Source organism: Aquila chrysaetos, chromosome 4, assembly GCF_900496995.4.
Source record: "Aquila chrysaetos chrysaetos chromosome 4, bAquChr1.4, whole genome shotgun sequence".
Classification (NCBI taxonomy): domain Eukaryota; kingdom Metazoa; phylum Chordata; class Aves; order Accipitriformes; family Accipitridae; genus Aquila; species Aquila chrysaetos.
In genome coordinates, this window is record NC_044007.1 from 53228074 (window position 1) to 53251370 (window position 23297).

The window sequence follows — 23297 nt, forward strand, 5'->3', positions numbered from 1 at the left end:
CCTGAAAACACTGAGTAGCATCGCTCGGTACCCCCACCATCCCTGCAGGTTCTAGCTTAGCAAGCTGTTCCCCTCACGGTGGTCCCAGAGGTGCGGGGAGCATGTGTTCAGCCGTCCCGCAGCTCTTTCCCCAGGGCAGGTCTCCCCACCGCCTCCTGGCCCCACGGGAGCTGGGCTGCACGTACCAGGCATGAGGACTCATGGGTATGGGTGCAGGAGGGCTGCAGAGGTGGGAGCAGGGTCATTGCAGGTGCTGAGGGGGGGATGGGCAGGAGCACAGGGGGGATGGATGCACCTGTCTGAGGCTGCCTTGCTTGAGGGAAAAGAAGCGTAGGTGAAAGGAACAAGCACTTGGTCACAGTTTTATTTACCAACATTGATATAGACGCAGAGACCCTGGGACATCCCAATCTACTCCTAATTATTTCTTGTTGCTCCTCTGGCAACCAACAAGCTCATTTCTGGTTTCTTTTGTCTTTGCCGCTGATTAAATCACAGCAGATCCTAAGTCTGCTGTTGCTAGTTTGGCTACAGCCTTTGAGGTGAATTGTGGATCACAAATATATGCTCCATTGCAAGACAAAACAAACCTGATTTTGTGCCTCAGGTGGCAAAGCTGCCAATGCAGAACGTTGCTGAATATTACCACCTCTGTTATGGACTGGGAGCATGGAAAGGGCAGCTTGAGCATGGAAAGTGGGAATGTGCTGCCAACTCCCTCCACTGGCCACCTTGAAAGACAGGGAAACATTAAAACAACAACTGCAAGAAAGCTAGAGAAGATGAGAAGGTTACCCTCCCGGCAAAACATGAGTGAACTTCTGCTGCTAGTTCGGCAATAGTTGTAGGTTGCTTATAGATTGCTCGTGTGAGGTAAACTGCGTTTAAAGAGAAGCACCCTGTTTATCTGCAGCCTGTCTGAAGAAGCACAGGATATGTCATCTGGGTAACATAGACAGCAAGGTATTAAGTCCTGCCTTTAAACTATCCACTTACATATTCTTAACAAAGTAAAATATAAGCAACATTATAGTAAGATAAATAGTTAAGGAATGAAAAAACAACCCACAGGCATTGTCAGCACCACCCAATGCAAAAAGTTCCTGCTGTTAGTGGAATTTTACCTGTGCTGAGAGTCCCTCCTTTAAGAGAAATATCCAGTGCTAGTAAAAAGATCAATGGGCTGAAGCTCCACAGGTTCAAAAGGGGAAATGATGTGTGCTCAGTTCTACCTTTTCCAACTTCTTCCATGTGTCCCTCTAGCCAGTCTTTGTTGGCATAAAACCAGACACTGGCCAACATTTTTTAATTGAATGTTGGGTGATACAGATCTACAAATCTACACCCAGAAGAGCTAACCCACAAGGCTTAGCCTAGTTGCCTGTTGCAGGTATGTTTTCTTCAGTTGCTGCCAGAGAATTTCAATGAGTGTTGCACATCTCACATGACAGAAATGATTTATTACCGACGTATTCTTATGTAAATTAAAAGATACAAGAGATAGATCATTGCTCAGGGACAAACTAACCTGAACTCTTCATGCAGGAGCCTGTTTTGATTCATATAAAAGGATTTTAGGAGATGAGAAGCTGACTGCTGGGCCTCATTTTATGGTGAAAGAGTGGCAAACGCCTCCTCACTTTGTGGCTGCTTTACTCAGAGACTTGCACTGCCAGAACGTCAGCTAATATAAATCAGGGAGTATTGATTTATCATGGCTGAGGATTTTGCCCTGTGCTTCCTCACTTGCCAAATGCTCAGTAGTTGAGTGATCATTTTTCACAGAGTCCCCTTGTTTGGCTCAAATGTCTGGGCACAGAAAAATGACAGGACAACTTTCAAGCTTTAAAAATCACGCTTTATATTTAATGAAACCGGAAAGAGTACACATATAGACTGAGTTAAATCTTTCGTGGTGGAGGCACTCACTCGTGCTCCATGTGCTGAAGTTGCATAACCTACCTGTTGCAAAGATTACAGTAACTGTCACAGCTGCTGTCCTTCATCATTTCTAGACCAGGACATCAGCTTTAAGATGGGTTGAAGCACTCAATAAAGAACAAATGGCACCTTTGGTGCCTTCCAAAGTCAGCTGAACTGTTGTGTGATCCAGTAGCAAGAAGTCTATCCCTACTGCCTAAGGAATTAAAATTGAACTGTGCAAAACCTAATACTTACACAGTAGGACTTTATGCCTCAGAATATGGGGATAAAAATGAATTAGCTTTATCAAACTGTCCTCACAGCTAAAAGATGAAATTGTTGCCTTACTTTAGATGTATAATTGCTTAATGTTAATTTTTACTGATGATTGTTTATTCAGCAAGTAAGAGTGGGAGAGCCCTAGCTTATATGTCCCTGGATCTGTTCTAGAGTGTTTTAGACAGGGCTTCAGGCAGCATCTCTGCACCTGAAACTCACACAACCAAGCTTCAGGGATGACATTGCTTTCCAGAGACTTTATCTTATTATGACTCTTGTATGAGATAAAGGACCATAGACACCATTACAAGGCTGTGAGTCTGATGTTTAATGAGCCCATAAGTAACACAATGGTTAAATTATTCTATGGATTTTGCACAACAGGATGGCTGTATTGATGTTTTTGTATTATGATGCCTCCAATAGAAGAGAGCTGCAGCATTAGAGAGTTCAGAGTTAGAGTGCTAAGGACAGTCTGCAAACTGTGTATATCAAAAGGCCAAATGACATGTTAAATAGAGGTATGAACAGAACAAAGAAAAACCTCACTTTAAGAGCTTTAATATGTACAAGTATGGATCAACTTGAACAAATGAAATATTTTTTTCAATTAAATAGGAATGAACCATATGTACTGTTCAGAAAAGGAAGCAGATAAAGTACAGCGTTTCAAAACAAGCAGCTGTTCAAATATAAATTTCTCATTTATTGAGATTTCAGTTGTATCAGACTAAAGGTCTCAGAATGGCTGAGCAAGTCAATCATTATATACCTTGTTAGTGTGACAGCCCCCTGTGTATTGTTTGACTGGAAATAAAACACAAATACCCCAGACCCCTACTGTGCCTGCTTCATGGTGCATAAATCTATTGTGTGTCATGTCACTTAGAGTTTTGATGGCAGGCTACCAAATGGCAGAGAAAAACACACAATAAAGCCTTCATTTTCATAAATGAAGTTAAAGTACACACAGGAAATATAGAACAGAAGTGTTTTCATTAGTGCTATTTCAAGGGTCCATCACTCAAAATGGAGACTTTTGCAAGCTCCACTGAATATTTGATTACATATGCAAATGAGTGGGTTTCCCAAGTATATAATATTTTCTTTTCCAACTTTGATGGTCTTTTTGTAATAATAAATGTGTGCCAAATTATTTTCACTAGCATTATGTCTTGTACCTGGTTGGACTGACAAGGACCGAGCCCTTGGGCTCTACCACCACTGCCACTAGCCACAGGTGTGCTCCAAGTGCTTCCTTCACAGAAACCTCCATGGAGGTGTACCTATGTTAAACATGTTTAAACACCAAAGTGTTTGGCCTCTAAAATCAACAATATAACCAGAATGAATGCAAAATGAAGTTTGGTTTAGCTGGTATCTCCAAGCCCTGTGTTTTCTTTACATAATTACTTGCACTTAGGAAACACCTACAAATAATTGACTTAATTTTGTTGGGCATTGAACAGAGCAAAAGTGAAAAGAAGGATCTTACCCCTAAACCTTGTGATCTAAACTGGCGTGTACACTGTGCTAGGCAAAGCGTCAATTTTGGGCAAAAGAATAAATAAAGACATGCCCTAAAGATAATGGTTCTCCCTTCCCCACATGCATTGCTTTGGGGTCTAAGAAATAAAAAAGATAACTTTAAGTATTAGATTTTGCAAATAGACTTTGAGAAAAATGAATCTACTACTGTGTAGTAGAAAAAGTTGGCTAGTAACTTTTAGATTAAGCTGGATCTTGTCAGCATTATCACTCTCTATTTTCACTGTTACATTCCTTCCAAAACTTGAAACATCTATTTGTTTTATTTCATTGAGCCCAGGGGGTCCTATGACTGAAATCATGCCTAACTTAGGAGAGTTGGTCCCCAAAGAGGGTTCTCTGCAACACTGCCCAAAATAAGAGGAAAAGAAAACAGCTAAACCAAAGAAACAGTGTGTGGGATCCAGTCTGCTGAACCTGAAAACTAAACTTGTTTTGAAATGCCAGGTGCACAGTGAGGCAATCCTGGAGCAAGTGACAAGTTTGCTTGTCTGTAGCACAAATTCATGTGAAGGTCTCCAAGGGAAGCTCCTGTCTGTGTAATGTAGATGCTACCCATCTTCACAAAGTTTTATCTCATTTCAGGCGTTTTCCCCTTTGTGGCAGAAGATCAACCCTATAAAAGAATATCATAAAAGCAATCAGGACAAGCACAGACACAGAGACATATCTGAGTGTTCAGCCTTTGTGCTAAATGATGGGTGACCATCAAGAGACGTCCTCTTCTGAGGCTCCAGCAGTATGACGGTATAGTCAACAGCAGCTGATGAGACTTTTGGACTTACCTGGAAAACGTAGACATTCACATCCTGCTCCTGTCTAACAGGAATGCAGAGCTTAATTCCTTTAAATGTCTGGGGAAAATCTCAGCTATAATTCTCACTTAAGGGAGAAGGTAAAAATGCTCAAACTCAGCTACAGTAAGAGCAAAAATGAAAGTTATTGGTGGTGTGATTTTATAGGTACATTCTGACTGGTCACTTTGTCTGGAACAAAAAAAAATGGCTTTCCACTAATTAAAATTAATTCTGCACTGATAAAAACATTTCCCCTGCCTGTTGTTTTCTTCTAACTGTCCCATTAGAGGTCGGAGTTCCAGGAAGGAGCACAGCAGGGCAATATTTTGACTCCAAATTTCATGGCAAGATTGGACATTTTTGGCTGCTCTTCTTCAGTTGCGTTTTATGATTGACATTTCTACAGTTTTAGGCTGAAATTATTATGCCTAAGAAGCAAGTGCTGCATTAGAATGCTTTTTTCTGGGAAAAAAAAAAAGTGTTAGCTAGACTTTTAAGAGCTGGAACAGGCACGGGCACAAGTTATTCATCCACTTGAAGGTAACTTAACAGAGGAAAAAATGCTTCCCTCATAAAGAAATTTCTATGGCATATTTCTGGTCTTTATACTTTGAAGAGTTATTTTAGTTTAAAACGGTATTAAGAACAAATGGGTATGGATGGTAGAGTGTCTTGCTGAATGCTTATTCTGGTCAGATGAACGTTTTCTACTGCAGCTTGCTGTTCTTCCTGCTTTAGGCCGTGAGCAGTTATTATCAATAATCTTTTTCTAGGCAGCAGTTGCTATCTTCTAACCCAAACCTCTTTCAATGACAAACAGGTAATGGTCCAGACTTCCAGGTATAAACCTCCTGTAACGCTGCTGTATTGACTGTACTGAGCACTACTCATCTAAATCAGCTGATCCAGTTTATGATTACAGCTTGAGCTCGGCACACTTCAAAAGGCTACAGCTGTGATATGAGAAAAGCCCTCAAACTACTAATACTTTTCCTTTACTGGAGGAAACCCCCTCACATTCCCTATTTTCACCATTCACTTTACTCTGTGGTTCTCAACATTGCACATTCATTAGCAGAATTAAGCTTTTGATAGTGAAAAATCCAAGAGTATTCAAGCTGTCTGTCAAAACCTCCTTTCCCCTCCTTGTTACTCTACTTTCAGCTCCTGACCTCAGGCTCGCAGGAGGCCATGGAAGGACTGTTATTATGGTTAGCAGCTCTGAGATTGAGCTCTCTGGACTCATGATGGAGCTTCCCCTTCTCACATTCCCCCCAGCATCTCCTTTCTTCAGGCTAGGTGAGGCCTGGATTTCTATAAAGTTAAATTCTTTTAAAAAATCACACCGTAAATAAGCAGTCAAATGAAAAAGGACCACTTTCTTCAATTTCGAAGGGTGCAAGTGAATTTTCCTCAACTCAACCAGCCCTGGTTACATCTGTTGCTCTTTTTTACAACCAGCAGAATGTAAAAGAAGCAAATGGATACAGTGAGCTCCAAATTAGTTAGTATTGTTTAATCTAAACCTTGTCTGGAAATTTGCTGCTGTGACTACAGTTTTGCTTCTTACATAGAAAAGTGGGCCTCAGATATGACCTCACAAACCATATAAAGCAACACTACGCATCTTCATTATTCACTACATCTCAGGAGGATGGGATGATCATCTATCTCAAGAAAGTGAACAGCAGCTGGTACACTGCAGATTTGCATGTTTGCACTACTTATTAGTTAGTTTATAGAATTAAGAAAGCAGATTTTAAGATTTTAAAAAATATTTTCCCTAGAAGTGATAACGAAGTGTTTTTGGTATCATCCTCTGTTATGCATAGATTTCTCTATGTGATTGTGCTGCAAAGGTCCCCTTCTGAGATGTTAGTTCATTTTTCAATATTTGACAGCAATGGTTATTCATTTGTATGTAGAGATCTAATTCTCTCTGTGATGATTATTTCTGTTTGAACATGGTATTAGTTCTTCCTATAGAATGGAGAAGGAATTGTGAAAATATAAATTAATACTTTATGTGTTTAATTACTTAATATCACCAGCCATGCAAAAGATCCTTTAGTAAAATACTTATTTTGACTGTGCTCTTTGCTCTCTACTTTTCAGGAGTCAGATTATGAGAGCTACTTTAGGAACATTGGTGTTGCTAATAGAAGATCTCAAAAGAGGGAGTTTGAGTTTTCAGCTATTTGTTCTTGCTTCTATTTCTGTTTTTCTGGACACATTATTTTTCCCATACACAATTTGAAAGCAAATGAAAAGGGTAACAAAGTCTATTTCTGGTTGATTATACTGATGCATTTGTTCCCATTTTACTTGAGAAGAGACACTATACTTTGGTCTAGCATGGACATGTGTATTCTTAAGATAGAAAAAAGTGATCTGTGAAAAAGATCAGATTGACAGCTCTGGGAACTGAAGGCTTGTACTCATTCAGTCAACTGAACATGAGCTATAACTGTGCAGTCCTCCCTCTTTTTACCCCATTAAGATGCTCCAGTTCTTTATTAGAGAAATCCCTATAGGTTAGGATTTGTGCCAGGTCGGTGTTTGGCTTCTCTGAGGAGCAGCCCAACAGGGGACTGGTATCTTGTGGTTGAGAGGATGTGGAAATCTGTCTGGAAGGAAATAATCTGAGGGAATTTGACCAGGCAGAACATAGATTTGGTGTTACTGCATGGCCTGAGCTTTTCTGGACAAGCAGGGGCTAGGGGCTTGTGCTTTAGTATAGATCCCAAGCTACCATCACTGAATCTTTTAAAAATCCTCCTCCTCCTCCCTCTCATCACATCATGCCACTTAAGCGTGGTTAAGGTGCTTAAGACTCACATATGGAGGAATGCTGAATTCTTAAGCATTGCGAGTTAAGATCACTGACATGAATTCCATATATATATATTTTAAGGGATTATCATTCCTCCAGAACTTATTTTTGAACAAATCTATTGAATTCAATAAAGCACTGCTGACCAAAAAAGAATTTGACATTGGTAATTTTTATTTTGTAGGGTTTTCTTTAAAACAAAACAACAACTTTGAAACACTAAGGCACTTCAGCCATATTTTAGTTGCTATAAATATGAAATTATGCTATAGACTTAATTTCAGTTAGGTCAGTAAAGGCAGGAAACTATCAACACTTCTGCTCTCAAAATAATCAGTGATAATTTACAGCTAGGGAGAGCAATCAATATGCAGGAACTGGCTTCATTTTGGGTAAATTGAAATCCTTGACCTGGCAAAGACTGATGCCTCGCTCTAAACTAGACTAGAATTTTCTATGGTAAAAGGGGTAGTCCAAATCATTGCATTAATTTACCTAAAAGTAGTAAGTATAGGGACATGTCAGTTCACTGGGAAAGGCTTCGCTTTTTTTCCTACCTATTTATAAATGACCTGCCTGAACAACTTAAATGTGTAATATTTGTATGCTACAGATATTATGCCACCCAAGAAAACAGTGTTTTGGGCATCTTGCATCACATAAAGACCAGGTGATAGGAGCCCCGACAAATTGAACACCTTCCCTGAAAAAACCCTGGTGTCAAATCATTTATAACTTTTCCCATTTTTGGCCAGATGGGCTCATATTTTTTATGCTGGACATCTATCTCTGACTGAATGTTTAAAGAAAATTCAAGGGATAGTGGATTTGAAAATGTAGGTTGTTTCCATTCATTAGAAAAGCTTAGGAACATAATGTATCATTTCTCTGCTTACCTTTTTTTGTTTCTACTCGGCACATAATTTGTAATGGTATTGGATTTTAATACAGCAAATCTATCTTAAACTGACAGAGCAATTCTTGACAAAAAAATCCGTGTTAGTGAAGCAGTATTTTGAGGGCCTCCAGTTCTGGCTTGAAGTCCTCTTATTTTAGCTCAGGTTCAGTCTTCCACAGCTTCAGAGATCTTTTCGTTGTTTCATTTGTACTGGAAAAAATCACAGCCTCCCAGAAAAACATCTTACATAGCTTGTCGTGCACTTAGTCCCTGTAGGTAGGCTCTTGCTGTGACAGGGCCTCTGGTTTAATAATAATCCTGCAATTCTATTCTATAAATTTTCTAGCTTGATAGGGGTTTTGCTGATTAATGTTGTCAGAATGGGATGTGCTGAAAAACACCTTCTGATGAATTACATGAAAGGCCAATCTAAGAGATGTACAAGATCAGTTTATTGTCATGTTCTTTTACCAGGAAAAGTCAAGACTTTGGGCTAAATCAATGGTGCAATTTATTTAATGTGAAGTTTGATTTTGCTTGAGTCAGACCTCGCTGGTCTTCTTTCTCTGAGGCATGCTAATAAGTTTCTTTTTGGGTTTCTGATTTCCTTTATTTTTTTTTCTAGATTTGCTTCTCCTGCTGTGAGTGAGTTATTTGAAGGATATTTACTCATAAAGTAGGTTCTTTCCTACCTGGACTGAATGAAAATGTCTTGTGGATTCTCCTGACTTTTTCAGAAATATTTTGATCCTAACACTTTATGTACAACAAAAGTCTCACAACCAGAGCAGGTGTATTTGCTTTGATGAAACTTCTAAATCTTGTGTTATGAAATATGGAAATGCTCTGGCATCCAGGTGGAAAATATACTTAGATTTAATGCGCAAGAATGAAATCTGCAAAAACATTATATCCTTGCAGAAAACAGAGCTTTATCTGGAAACAACGCATTCAAAGGATCTAGTCTTGAATATGGTGTATTGGCTTTGTGTGGCAAGGTTTTGGTAGTGGGGGGGTTACTGGGGTGGCTTCTGTAAGAAGCTGTTGGAAGCTTCCCCTGTGTCCGACAGAGCCAATACCAGCTGGCTCTGAGATGGACCTGCTGCTGGCCAAGGCCGAGCCAATCAGCGATAGTGGTAACGCCTCTGTGATAACATTTTTAAGAAGGAAAAAAGTTGGGACAGATGGAAATGGCAGCCGGAGAGAGAGTGAGAACATGTGAGAAAAACAACCCTGCAGACACCAAGGTCAGTGAAGAAGGAGGGGGAGGAGATGCTCCAGGTGCCAGAGCAGAGATTCCCCTGCAGCCCATGGAGAAGACCATGGTGAGGCAGGCTGTTCCCCTGCAGCCCATGGAGGTCCACAGTGGAGCAGATATCCACCTGCAGCCCGTGGAGGACCCCATGCCTAAGCAGGTGGATGCCCAAAGGAGGCTGTGACCCTGTGGGAAGCCTGTGCTGGAGCAGGCTCCTGGCGGGACCTGCGGATCCGTGGAGAGAGGAGCCCATGGAGCAGATTTTCTGGCAGGACTTGTGACCCCGTGGGGGACCCACGCTGGAGCAGTCTGTGCCTGAAGGACTGCAGCCTGTGGAAGGGACCCATGCTGGAGCAGTTTGTGAAGAACTGCAGCCCGTGGGAAGGACCCACGTTGGAGAAGTTCATGGAGGACTGTCTCCCGTGGGAGGGACCCCACACTGGAGCAGGGAAAGAGTGTGAGGAGTCCTGCCCCTGAGGAGGATGAAGCGGCAGAAAATAACATGTGATGAACTGACTGTAAACCCCATTCCCCGTCCCCCTGTGCTGCTGGGGGGTGGTTGGTAGAGAATCCGGGAGTGAAGTTGTGCCCGGGAAGAAGGGAGGGGTGAAGGGAAGGTGTTCTGAGATTTGGTTTTATTTCTCATTACCTACTCTGGTTGATTTGTAATAAATTGAGTTAATTTTCCCCAAGCTGAGTCTGTTTTGCCTGTGACGGTAATTGGTGACTGATCTCTCCCTGTCCTTATATTTTCTCTCCCCTGTCCAGCTGAGGAGGGGGGAGTGATAGAATGGCTTTGGTGGGCACCTGGCATCCAGCCAGGGTCAACCCACCACATATGGATAAAAGAGATGTCTATGATAATTTGTATTGAGTTCCCTATTATTAAGAAATTATATAGTTAATTGCATATTCTGGAATGAAAGCCATGGCACTAACTTTTTTTGTTTTTTGTAACTGCTGTCTGGTTATCACTGTGTTGTTTACAACCAGTTGGAAGGGGGTCTTCATGCTCTGCAATGTTTTACATGGTGTGTTGGGTGTAGGTGCTGGCAGTGGGGGCTGCTGCAGGGGCAGCCTCAGTGAGGAGAGACCAGGGCTGCCCCATGCCAGACACAGTTGGTGCCAGCTGGCTCCAACTGACGCACCGCATGGCACGGCTGAGCCCCTCAGCCAAAATGGTGGCACCTTGGGGCCATTTTTTGTCACTGTTTTCTGTTACCAAAATCTGTTTTAATTGGCAATAAATGAAATTAATTCTCCCCAAGCTGAGACTGTTTTGCGCATGACCATAACACGTAAATGATCTCCCTGTCTTTATCTCGACCCATGAGATTTTTAGTCTCACTTTTTCCTGCAGTTCTGTGGAGGAGGGAGAGTGAGAGACTGGCTGGGTGGGCATTTGGCTGCTGGCCAGCCTAACCCACATCTGCACATGTATGATCCAGAATTTATTTAAAGTGGCCTAAACTGCCCCCCCCCCCCCCCCCCCCTTTAAATCTTGAATCATTGTTTTCTGGAAAAGCTGAATCTATGAATGTTTCCTCTTCTCTGTGTCTAGCTGTCATTCTGAGAAGTACTAACCATTTAAATACATGCAGGAATACAAAACAGAAGGAACACTAAAAAAGAAAAGTCTTGTCTCCAAACTGGGAGAGGCATACTTCCAAGCTTGTCTAGGATCAAAGCTCTCCTACGTGGGACAGAAATCCACCCGTTATTTACTGCATAATGATGTAGCTGTAAAGGCAATCATTAATGATACATAGGTCAAATGTACCTCTGTGATATGTGAGTTTTAATGAGGGAAGGCTACTTTACCCAGCACTCAGCTCCATAAGGACCCTGCACCAGCTCTCCAGTGACAGAGTCGGTTGGTGTTGCTGGCTGGTGAAGCCTTGCAGTTGGTCCCTGCCCAGAAGCTCACTGTGTGATCACTGTGGGGCATCTGGCACATCCATGAGAGTTTGTCTTCCCTAGGCTGGAGCAGAAGGGAGACACTGCCCTTTACTGCAGCTCATGTTTGTGGGAACAGAAAGTCATTCCTTCCTTAGTATTACATCACTACCTGCACGAGGCAGTAAGTCCACATTTCTGTGTTCTCAGTGTCTTGAAGAGTATTTTACAGATCTATCTCCCACAGTTCATGGTTTCTTCCCAAACTGATGAGCTCCTCTCTCTGCTTTTGAGGTCAGAAAGCCAGCTGCAACACTCACACAGGATCTCTCTTACTACAAAAATACTCAATTTGTCCATATAGCTTTTGGAGTCTCATTGGCTCCCCTTAGACATTATGGTTGTATGAGCTAATATTAGACCACAGTTTCTTTACTCTGTTTCCAAACCCTGCCTCTCAATCTTGAGATTTGGGATTTGTCGTTCCCTCAGTTCCTTGGTGGAACAACCATAAACCCTTGATGGGCCATCACTGCACCCCACTGATGGGCAGAACGGGAGCAAGTTGTACCTGACCTGACTACAGATTCACACACCCCAAAGTTTTTTCCTGAACCTCTCAGCACTCATTGGTTATGTTTAATTCAGCAAGGAACAATGGAAGTGGATCTGTGGCAAGAAATGGTGCTGAGGGCCAGGTGTCCACAGGATGTGCTTTTCAAGGATTTTTCTTTTGGCTGGCTCAAGCCTGGTCCTGTGGCCTGAATGCCCATTGTGGCTGGGGTACATTAGAACTCCTCCTGGAGTGTGTCTCTGGGGGTACCTCACCTCAAAGGAACCTAGTTTGTGTGCTCTGCTGCTATGTCACTGTGTGGAGAGTACTGATCTTTGAGCCATTCCTGGCTTGAACTAAAACGCTGATGCAAATGCACCACAGGCTGTACATGAACAACTCCTCTAAGTTTTTGTAATGAGCTTTTGGTTTTGCTGTGTATGTAGCTATGACTCAGTGATGCTTTTATTTCGTATGTTCTACTTTTACTTTTCTGATACTCATCCTCACAGGCAAGAAAGCTGTATTTATTTACTTCTCAGAGACAACACAGGCTGAAAAGGAAAGCACGCACTATCTTAATTTTTGTTCCCTTTTTAAAGCCTGAAAATGATTGAGTGCTTGTTCTGTGTGGAGGAAAACAAAACACGTTTAACAACCAAACAGAAGTTAGCAAGAAATATTATAAGAAGTGCTTTGTTGCCCTGGCAAAGTTCCCTTTACAAAAGCGTTCTCTTTCCAAATATTTAACATGATCTTGCCAGTTTAAGTATTGTCACAGGTTAATAATAAAGTTTCTAGTAGAGGACAGGTGGTATGTGGGGAAAAAGTTGGGATTTGTCTACTATTCTATGGATTGACTTTTTAAAACGAGATCTGCTCTTTCTGTAGATCACAGAAACATTTCCAAAACAACATTTCTCTTTAGAGATTTCAGCTTCTGAACCATTTCCCATATTTAAAAATCAACCCTTCCCCCCTAAAAACATGCTTGTTTTTTGTATCTTATGTCCTGGACGTACTGCTGTAAACTGGAAACCATCTAGAATGTTTGGAATTAAAGTCAGCAGCATCTTTGTCAGCACCGTGGAGCTCTGTCATCCATCAGTAAATCTAGCAGTTAGGAGAGTTTGCAGGACTCAGATGCTTCTCTTCAGCCTGCTGTGCTGGGCGTCTGTCACACGGCCCATTAATGGCAAGATGTTGACACTCTGTCATTTTTCACAAACTTGTAAGTGAGCTATAAGCCAAAAGCAGATAAAAAGACAAATTAACTCATGCAGCATGTAGCACTCTGCCCATGATCAGCCTTCCCTGCCTAGAGAGAGGCAAGATTGGAGCAATATTTCCAAAAAGTGCTCACTATTATTCAAATTTCTCAACACAGCAGTTTTGAAGTGTGGTTGCATAATATTTGTGCAATGTTGTGTTAAGAGAAGTGCTTATCACAGACCTGAGACCTCAATTTGGAAAAATAATGGTATTGCGTGTTTGGTTAATGGTCTTCTCTGATACTCATCAACGGCAGTGCAGTAGGAGAAGCGTGGGCTTCCTCAATCTGCCAACAAGAAGGTCCTTCAAGCTTGCCAAGAAAACTGCTATTGTTTGCGCCCAGGCCCCAGTCTCACAAGCTGTTCTGTGCGGGTGGACCTCAGTGCTTCGTAGAGTCCTGGTGACTTTGTTGACTACAGCAAAATGGAGAATTCCACAGTAGGAACACGATAAGTCCCTGATTGCTTGGAAAATGGGCTTCACATCCCTCTGAAGAGCAGCTCAGCCCACTTGTATGCAAATAGAGTTTTTGCTGTAGGGACTGGATTTGATGCTCTTTTAAAAAGGCATCTCTCCAGAGCTAGAGTATGCATTTTATATATATTTACATTGTAAGCTGAAATTCAAGGAGGCATGTGATGGAAAGATGAATTTCTTAGCAGATTCTGCCATGTCAGAATCACACAGTATGTATGTCCTGGTTGATAGGCAAAGCTTAAATTGGCAAGACGAGCAGAGCTCAGTATGTCTTCTGTACAGTTGCTATTTCTATGAGCAGAAAAAATTGTCTGTGTGTCTGAGGAGCCTGCACCATGGATCAGGAGCCCTGTATGCTAGTTAGGACCATGTGGACACAGAAAGGAGAATTAAGAGCTGTACTGAGGCTGGCTCTTGGTTTGTTAAAACTAACATGTCTGAGAAAGAAGGAAACAGAGTTTGAGTCTGTCACCTCATGTCTGGGTACATGTGGGTGTTTGGGTGCATGCTGGAGTCTGGGTAAGCACTGGCATCCCCAGGCTTTGGACAGCCTGGCAGGCTCAGGGGCAGCGTGAAGCCTCTGAGGATGCTGAGCCTGATACCCCACTTCCCATGGGACGGCGTTTGGGTTGGACAAGAAACAGGGCGTTGGAGGCACAGCCACTTCTGTCTCTTGGCATGTCTCTCTTCTGTCTCCCAGGGTTAGGCAGATACCATGTGGACAGCAAACCAGACATAGCACCCTGGACTGTTATCAAGTCCTGTTATCCAAAGTCTGTTCCTGTTAAAGCTGTATAGAGCATCCAGGAGAAGAATCACTTTAACCCCCCCCCCCCCCCAACTTGCTCTATCCCAAGCTTCAGAGGGATTTTTTTTCCATTCTAATATGGATTGAATGCTAAATTTTTTTTCTTTATTCATATTAACTAATGTAACAAATTCATGATTCTTCTAAATAGACTTTGTAAATAGCGAAATGGAAGGTGATGGCCAGATTTGCTCCAAAATACATATTTTTTAAAGCTAACATTTGAGAAAAGACAAGAAAAGAATTATTCTCAGAACTGAGGAAAAGAACAGGTGGAATATCATGCCTGCAAACGTACATTTCTCTGCCCTATTTGCCAACCAATTATTACGAGAAAGTGTGGAAAATTATAATTGCTACAAATATACTACAAACAACTGTGAAAGCAACTTGGTTTTATTTTCTCAAGCCATAACTGCAAAAATATGTATTAAAACATGGGTTAGTTTCCTTCTACAGAGCTCTAAAATGAATTCTCTCCAGATTTTTTTATGTTTTTGATATATTTCCCACTTGTATTAATCAGATTCAATTATTTAGAACTAAGTCTTTAAAATCTGTTAATATAAACATACCAGTCCCCGTGCTGTAAATTAGATTTTTATTTTATTTATATATATGCTTTCTATCTTACTTTAATGCCAAAGGTTTCTCTCTTGTCTAATGGCTATAATGAAAGCTTTTACTGCTAAATTAAAATAAAATGAGTTAATGGGTACCCAGTGCCTTGTTCTAGTTAAAATGTGCATCAATTTGCAATGACCACTGCTTTGGGATTATAGCATGTGTTTTATCTTAGGCAAAGTGTAGTGAGCAGTGTGAAATTTAGCTTTAAAAGTGCCTAATCTACTCTTCTGTAAACCTATTTATAGTTTATTTCACTTACTTACCTTACCTTTCACTTACCAAAACCACACTTTAACGAGTCACATTGAAATTTTCCATGGTAGATGACCGTTTCAGATTGATTTTTTACAATGTTATTGAAAATGGCTTAGACATTCAGAGAATGAGATTAAGTGAAAAATGGATAATTTAATTTTTTAAAAATTTGCTCCTTTATGATGTGAAACAGCAGTAGATTTTTCCAAAGGTATACACCTATGGTCAAGTGACTTTTACTATTCCCATGAATATCCAGTCAGGTATGAAGGAAATAAAAATCCTCAGATAGAAGTTGGCAGATTTAATTTTGAATGTGTTATTTTGAAATTAAAGATAATGCTGATTTCCAGACCTTTGACTGTTTTTAAGTTCCTGATTCTCCTTATTATAACATTTTGAGTGATACTGAAGTGTGGATGGGATTTTTGTATGATACATGTAAGAAAACACAGGGATGAATTCACCTTTCTATCTTTCTATCACTTTCAGCAGGAACAGGTTTGAGCTCATTTATTCTCAACCAGTTTTAAAAAGACAGCACAATATATTGCCACTAATACTCCTTCAGCACTATTTGCAAGTAAAATATAGCACTTTTAGGAATTCTTTTTTGTAGGAAATATGTACCGATAGCTTCTCTGTTATGTGCTGAAGCCTCTTAGCATGTAAAATGTTATTTTACGGAGCCATCCACAAATGATGGCTATTCTTTTCAAGGTTTGGAGGTTTGGTGAAGAAGGGTTGATGAGATTTGTGTACTTCATGGTAACCTCATCTTTAGGCCAAGGAGGCAGAAGGCACCATGCACCTCTGCACTAAGCTCAGGATGGTCCCTGATGCAGCCCCGTGCCTCCACATTACAGGGTGAGTCCCCTGCCTTTAATGTCTGGGGCCTCCCGAGCAAGCTCTTGAGAAGCAAAAGAGCAGCTGCAGGAGAAAGCAATAAAAGTGCAAAGGCTCTGGACCTGGTCTTATCACTTGTACCTGCAAACATGTAGTTAACCAAGTCAGATGCTCCTTCCAGCCAATTTAGGAGGCCTTGGCTTCAGAAGACCTTGCACCTCCCCAAGTCCCGTCAAATATCCCAGCTGCCACTGCAATGTCCACCTTGCTCAGCTGAGCTGCCTAGTTTTATACAACCCTATATTCTGCTCTGGTCTCTACTTGGATCGGATGCATTTGCCAAAAGCTGAAGCTTATATTTATAGATAAATAATTTGCAAATGTACAAATGAGCTCAAATAAAGATTTCCAATGGTTAATTTGAATTTGGGCACTTATCCACAGACACTGGAGTTTGTTAAGCAGCTGATGCTTTAGAGACTTTTTGATGGGAAAAACACCAAGCTGATTGTTCATGCCTGAATTTATGGAAATACATGAGCATGTAGGTGCATTTGTAATCTGTGGTCATCTTTCCCATAAAAAAGGCATCGGCAGGTATGCTATAAACTCTCTAAAAAGCCTCTGTTCAAACTCACTAAAAAGTTCTTGTTCACTTGGAGCTTAAAAAAAATATTCGTATTAGCTACCAAATGTTTCTCTGCTAACAAACACATCTAGCTGAATTATTTATTTAAATCTGGGAAATTAGGCATATTTCTTTGAGTAAATTATATATGAACTATCCTATTCATTAGTCTACCAATTATGTGTCTGGCTGACACATTATCTAACAATGTGTTAGACGATTGTTGTCCATCAGTGGATCAATATATTATTTACAATATGGGATTTTTTTTCCATTATGTAGCCATAACTTTTAGCAAATATGTTGTTTAGTGAAGTCACAGGACAATTTACGCTAAATGATATTTGACTGATTGTGTTGTGATGTGAAGACTGCTTTGCACAGCAATACTGCAGAAAAAATAGTGTCCTTAAATGCTTGGTCTGCATTTTTTTGTTATCCTTTCCCTCCTCGGTTCATAAGACATACTTCCATTTATGTTTACGCTTCTGTATATTTCCACATGAAAACAGAAGAATATAGCACGACTTGAGGAAAACAGACAAATCAATGAAGCTCTCAAGATGTTATGCACATCTCCTTTCTGTGTTTCAGGACACACACCCTTCGCTTTTTTTCATTGGAAGAAAATCAACTGCTAATTAAAACCCACCTGAGAAGACTCTACCCTCAAACATTTTAAATCTGCCACATACCTTGGGATGGCCTTTTGATTTACTGTGGAGATCAGATTTTGACTCCTCTGACAGTTCAGAGGGGGAAAGAGACAGACAGTGTCACAAGGCGATTACACTTTTTTCACTTTTGAAGACTTTCATAAAGTGTAATAAGATTTTTTCCTTTTTTCTTTTCTTTATACACAGGAGGCAAGAGTGAGACTCGACCTCTTGCCTGAATGCCTGCTGGCATTCAGCTCTGCTCCCAGCAATTAGTAACTCCCCTCCTGGTGCCCTGTTCTCAAAGGAGAAAGTCATTCAAGATGGCTGTTTATCAGGTTTCGGTAACTTCCTCTCTTCTCCACAGTGCCAGTGTGGCTCTGAGGCAGCAAGGCCCAGGGGCTGCTCTGGATCCAGCCTGTACTGAGGGATGGAGACAGGGGATGTCTCTTCCAGGACAGTCTCTTTATGCCCAGAGGGGCAAGGGTGCTGCAGAGTGGTGAAATCACTGGGTCTGTCCTCAGGAAGAGAACTTGCCTGCCAAGAGGTGTGGAAGAAAGCGTTACCAGCATGTTCAGAAGTTGTTCAAGCATATTGCTGCCCAGCAAATGCCGCACTGCTCAGTGTTTCCTCAGTTTTGATGGGCTCACCAGGTGGACTTCTTGGGGAGGGGGACAACAGTCCATTAAAATGCATCTTGCTGACAAAGGGCCAGGCTGTCATTTCTCCTCGGCAGCAGGACAGCAGAGTCAGAGGATAAAATGCTCCTGTGAGATTCCCCTTTGCAGATGCTGCTGTCCCCTTTGGGGACGAGGGCCACAAGAGGCATGGGTGTGATATTCTCTCCAGATTTGCTGCCCCCAGCACTGTGCTGCATTGCACAGGAAGAAATGCAAGAGGTTAATTCCCCCCTGGACCTGGCCAGGAGGAGCATTGGAGACCCAGAAAGGATTACTGCCTCTCATGGAGAGACAGAGAGTATCGAGGCAGCCAGGGACAGCCACTGGCCGTGTGGTCAGGGTCAGAGGAAAGGAGGAAGGTATATACGAGAAGTGGCAGAGGATTCTGAGGTAGGCATGGATCACGTTAATTGCTTGCATTTTTTGAGCCCTGTTTGGTGAAATAACCATAAAATTACTTGGTGCATTCCTAAGTGTCAAGTTAACTGGGCAAATTCCTGTCCTGAGACTGTCTTCTGCAGCCTGTATCTATTTTCTGCACAGGGGGAGAACCAGAAGAGTTCTGTTTTATTTTGCAAATAAAACCTCTAATTGTAAGGCCCAGCTGTGGATAAATCCTCATCACCTCATGTCTGTACAGTGGAGGTCGCAGTGCTTTCCTGCCTCACTGTGGGGCAGGAAAATCCCATTCCCTAACAGGTGCTAAATCATACTAAACATTGCTCAGTGCTGCTTGTAAATGGTTATTCTTCTGTTCCAAGCAGTGCTGTGCAAACCACTGCTATATTCTAGACAAAGAATCACTGGGTTGTGAGGCGGTTACTATAAAAAAGTAAAAATCCTAGAAACATAGAATTACAGAATTGCAGAATAACTGAGGCTGGAAGGCACCTCTGGAGATCATCTAGTTTAACCACCCTGCTCAAAGCAGGGTCAGTGAGAGCAGGTTGCTCAGGGCCATGTCTGGTCAAATTTTGAGACTCCATGACCTTTCTGGGCCACCTCTTCCAGTGTTCAACTACCTTCACAACTAAAAGGTATTTTCTTATGTTTAAGTGGAATTTCCTGTATTGCAATTTGTGCCCAGTCCCTCTTGTCCTGTCACTGGACACTATCCAGAGAAGCCTGGCTCCATCTTCTTTACCTCCCCATCAGGTATTCATACACATGGATAAGATCCCCCCCAAGCCTTCTTTTCTCCAGGCTGAACAGTCCCAGCTCTCTCAGCCTCTCCTCATACATCCCGTCTCTTAATCACTTTCACAGCCCTTCACTGGACTCTCTCCAGTGAGTCCATGTCTCTCTCATTCTGGGGAGCCCAGAACTAGACCCAGAACTGCAGGTGTGGCCTCACCAGTGCTGAGTAGAGGAAAAGGATCACCTCCCTCAAACTGCTGGCAATATTTTGTCTAATCCAGCTGAGGATACCACTAGCCTTCTTTGCAGCAAGGGCATGCTGCCGGCTCATGTTCCCTTTGTTGTCCACCAGGACCCCCAGGTCCTTTTCTGCAAAGCTGCTTTCCATCTGGCTGGTACCCTGTGTGGATTGTTGCCTGGGGTTATTTCCCCCCTTGGGGTAGGACTTGGCATTTCAAATCATCACCCTCAAGGGAAAGAGTCCATGGCATGCCTGTCCATTACCTTCACATGCAGCAGTGTGCACGGCCTTGACTGAGTCAGGCTCACTAATTTGATACACAAGACAGTGAGTGGCATGAAAATAATCCACCTGTTTTTAGCCTCCAGCAACCTGTTACATAGTTTGATCCTTTCTCCTGCATGTACTTGGCCTTGGGGAGTCTAGTGAACCTGTCACAAGCTGCCAAGGATCACTTTTTTTTCTACCAAACTTGTCTGTTTCTGGCTATCATATTTGTCCATGTGATCACTAATGCTAGTCCTCCTTACAGGTTTTACCTCCTTAATCCCCAGAGAGATGTAAGTAAAAGGAAACATTCAGCTCTTAGGTGCTGCTACCAGTGCAAGTTGGTTCTTCACCTGCATTTATTCATGCCTATAAATCCCTTGTTATCAAGTCATCTGACTATACAATCTCAGTGGTACATTTGCCTTCACAGCACATTGCTCTGAAATGGGATTCGGATCATCTTCACTTGAGGTGCAAGGATGTAGCTCACTACCCCGGAGCAAGAGCTGCTTGCAGAGTTCAATGGGAGCTGTCCAATTATACAACTTTGTGCGATGATCAAACACCAAGTATTATGCAATTGAATAATCAAATCTTTTCCTTCCTAAACCTTTCTCATTCCTGTAGACATGAATAAGAAATATGTTAACCCACTGTTGTGAATATCAGCTATCAGTGTATGAGATGTTCAAGCTGGTGCATGGGGCTGTGGTGGAGGCTGTGGAAATAAACTGTCTCAACAACAAAAAATAAAGAGAGCTCATGTTTACCTCTTTTTCTGTAAAATTCACGCTTTTTCCTTGCGTGACATAACTGCTTATTGTGCTGACTGCTTACTAATTGAGTTATTTAATTGGAAAAATGACTCCTTAATAGCTCCTCTTTAATTATTTAGCTGTTCAACAGAGGTAGCTTGTCTGGTCGTGAAGCTAGTGACAGTGGTATTGGTAGCATGTGATACTTAATGTCAGCTAAATTCTGACATTATATCTGTCTAAGGCTCATAATTCACAGATTGCCATCCATTTGAGTTTGTTTATCCATCTATTGTACTTGTTCTCATTCAAAACTCTCAAATTAAAAAAGCACCTTTAGCCACATGAATACTGATATTGCTAGAACTAATTTTTTTCTGGATTAGTCTGATCTAACTCAAACACTACATAGATAAGCAGCCTTTGGCTAAACTGCATTTTGTTTGCAGTCTAAGTGCACACTAACATTTGTGTTTGGGTTGCCATAATACCGTTGTCACTTTTATAATAGATCGTTAGTGGGTAAGCATGGGGTTAGTTTAGCTTTAAATGTTACCCTTGTGATTATATATTCATTTTTAATTTATAAACTGAATACAATTAGTGTCCCTAATAGACTCTAACTAAACAAGTTCCAGCACTCACTGAAATCTGCCAACCAAACTTACACTGGAGAAGCAATAGAACTTTGTTTTATAATTTACAATTTCTTTCGGATTTTTCTTGGAACTACATAGTAGCTCCTCCTTAATTTAGACCTGTTCTGAGTGTCTTGAAGCAATGAACTTACACACTAGGATTCATTTGTTAATAAAAAGTAAGTTTAGGATAGACAACACTAACGGCTAAAGAAAGGAGATATACATCTGGGTTTTCCAATGATTCATAAATGTACTTAGTCTTTTGTTTGCTGCTGGAAAACGTTAGAATATAAGAAAAATGCAGAGGTTGTCTGACTCTGTGAAAAAAAAGGGGGTATGTTTATTGGCAAAAGGAAAGGGAGGGAACAAGCGTAAAATGTGGCAGGAAAAAACCCAAATTGTGGCTGAAATGGCTTCATATTTTAAGATAAATTCAGAAATAAATAGTCCAGATGCGAACCTGTGATTAGAGTGTAGCTCTATATTACTGCACTAGTAAAGAGTGACTCATTCTACCCATTACAAAACTCCAGCTCCCAGAAATGAATAAATTTTTATTATACAAGTTCTCACTAGGCTGATGCTTGGCAGAGTTCTCAACCCAGGAGAAGAGTATTTAGTATTTAATTTCTTTATCAAAAGCAAAGTTTGAATGGAACAATTGCAGATGTATGCTGGTTCCAGTCAGTGCTAAAGCTTCTGGGTGATAACTTTGGTGGAAGCTCTTCTGCCTGTGCAGTACCAGCTGTGCAGTGAGGAGCTCTGTGATGGATCCTTGACCCCAGGCTCTGCAGTAGTAGTTCAGTGCCTGTAATGAAGTCATGTATAGATAATCAATGCTATTAGCAGATACACCTCTTGTGTGCACACTTTCTGTGTTGCTCTCCTGCCTTCTTTGTTTCAGCGGAAGGACCCTCAGTTCCGTAAGTGACTGCAGACCTCCACCACTGGAGCCTCAGAGCTGTTCTCTGCTCCTGCCCCAGCAAGCAACATCCCACAAATGTCTCATTGCTTTCCCTTTATGACCCAGGTGTCCTGCCTTTCCATTAAGTCCATCATTCAGAGAATAACAACTGGGTTGAGCTCCATAGGTTCATTTCAGCACTCCTCATCCAAAGCCCTCCTGCAATCCTCACTGTGCAACATACTGACATAGAATTTATCTTTCTGCTATGGATGTTTTAAATATCACTGTTTGAGCTCATGCTCCCCATTCCCTATCTTAGTGGAATGGTATTGGTTCCACTATGTAAGAACTGCATCTACTCATAAGACAGATCAGAAATTAATTTATACTACTTGGTTTGCAGTAAGTAGCCCTAAAAATAAAGCTTCAGGTCCTTTCCATCCACTGTCCCTATTCTCTCCCACTCAGATGGTGTGTAGCAGTTTCCCTGACTTCCTTGCAAACTGTCAAGATCAAGCTGACCTTGATTATTGTAATTTGGTGCCAAAATATGACATCAGCATCAAGGGGAAGCAGAACTGGGCATCAGATGGAGCAAGTTTTATGCAGTGAGTAGCTGCTGAATAATAGTCACTTTGTCATTATATTCTACAGAAGGTTTTCATGTGTCTCAAGATGCAGAGTAAATAACAGAATTTTGCCTTCAAAAGAATAACTGGATTGTGCCTTCTGTTTGTACTCTTTCAGATTCTGTATAAACATTCATTGATCTTAGCCGGGCATTTTTATTGCTAAAAATGGAAAGATTTGCAGCTAGGAAAGCCACTGTAGACCCCCTTTTTTTTTTAGAATAGGTTTGAAATGCATCCAAGAATGGAAATATGCTCTGTTTAAGTTAAAGACAATGTTGAAATGATCTTTTTTCATTCTTGGACTAATTTTGTGTTGCAGTGGGGTACCAGTACTTTTACTTATTCGTTGCCTATGATACTCAGAGATTTGCAACTCTGGCATCTGATTTCTAGTAAAGTGATCATAGTTAATAGGCATTGTCTTTTACCACCGGGAATATCTTCATTTTTGTGAGATAAACTGTAGATTAATGTCAAATTCCT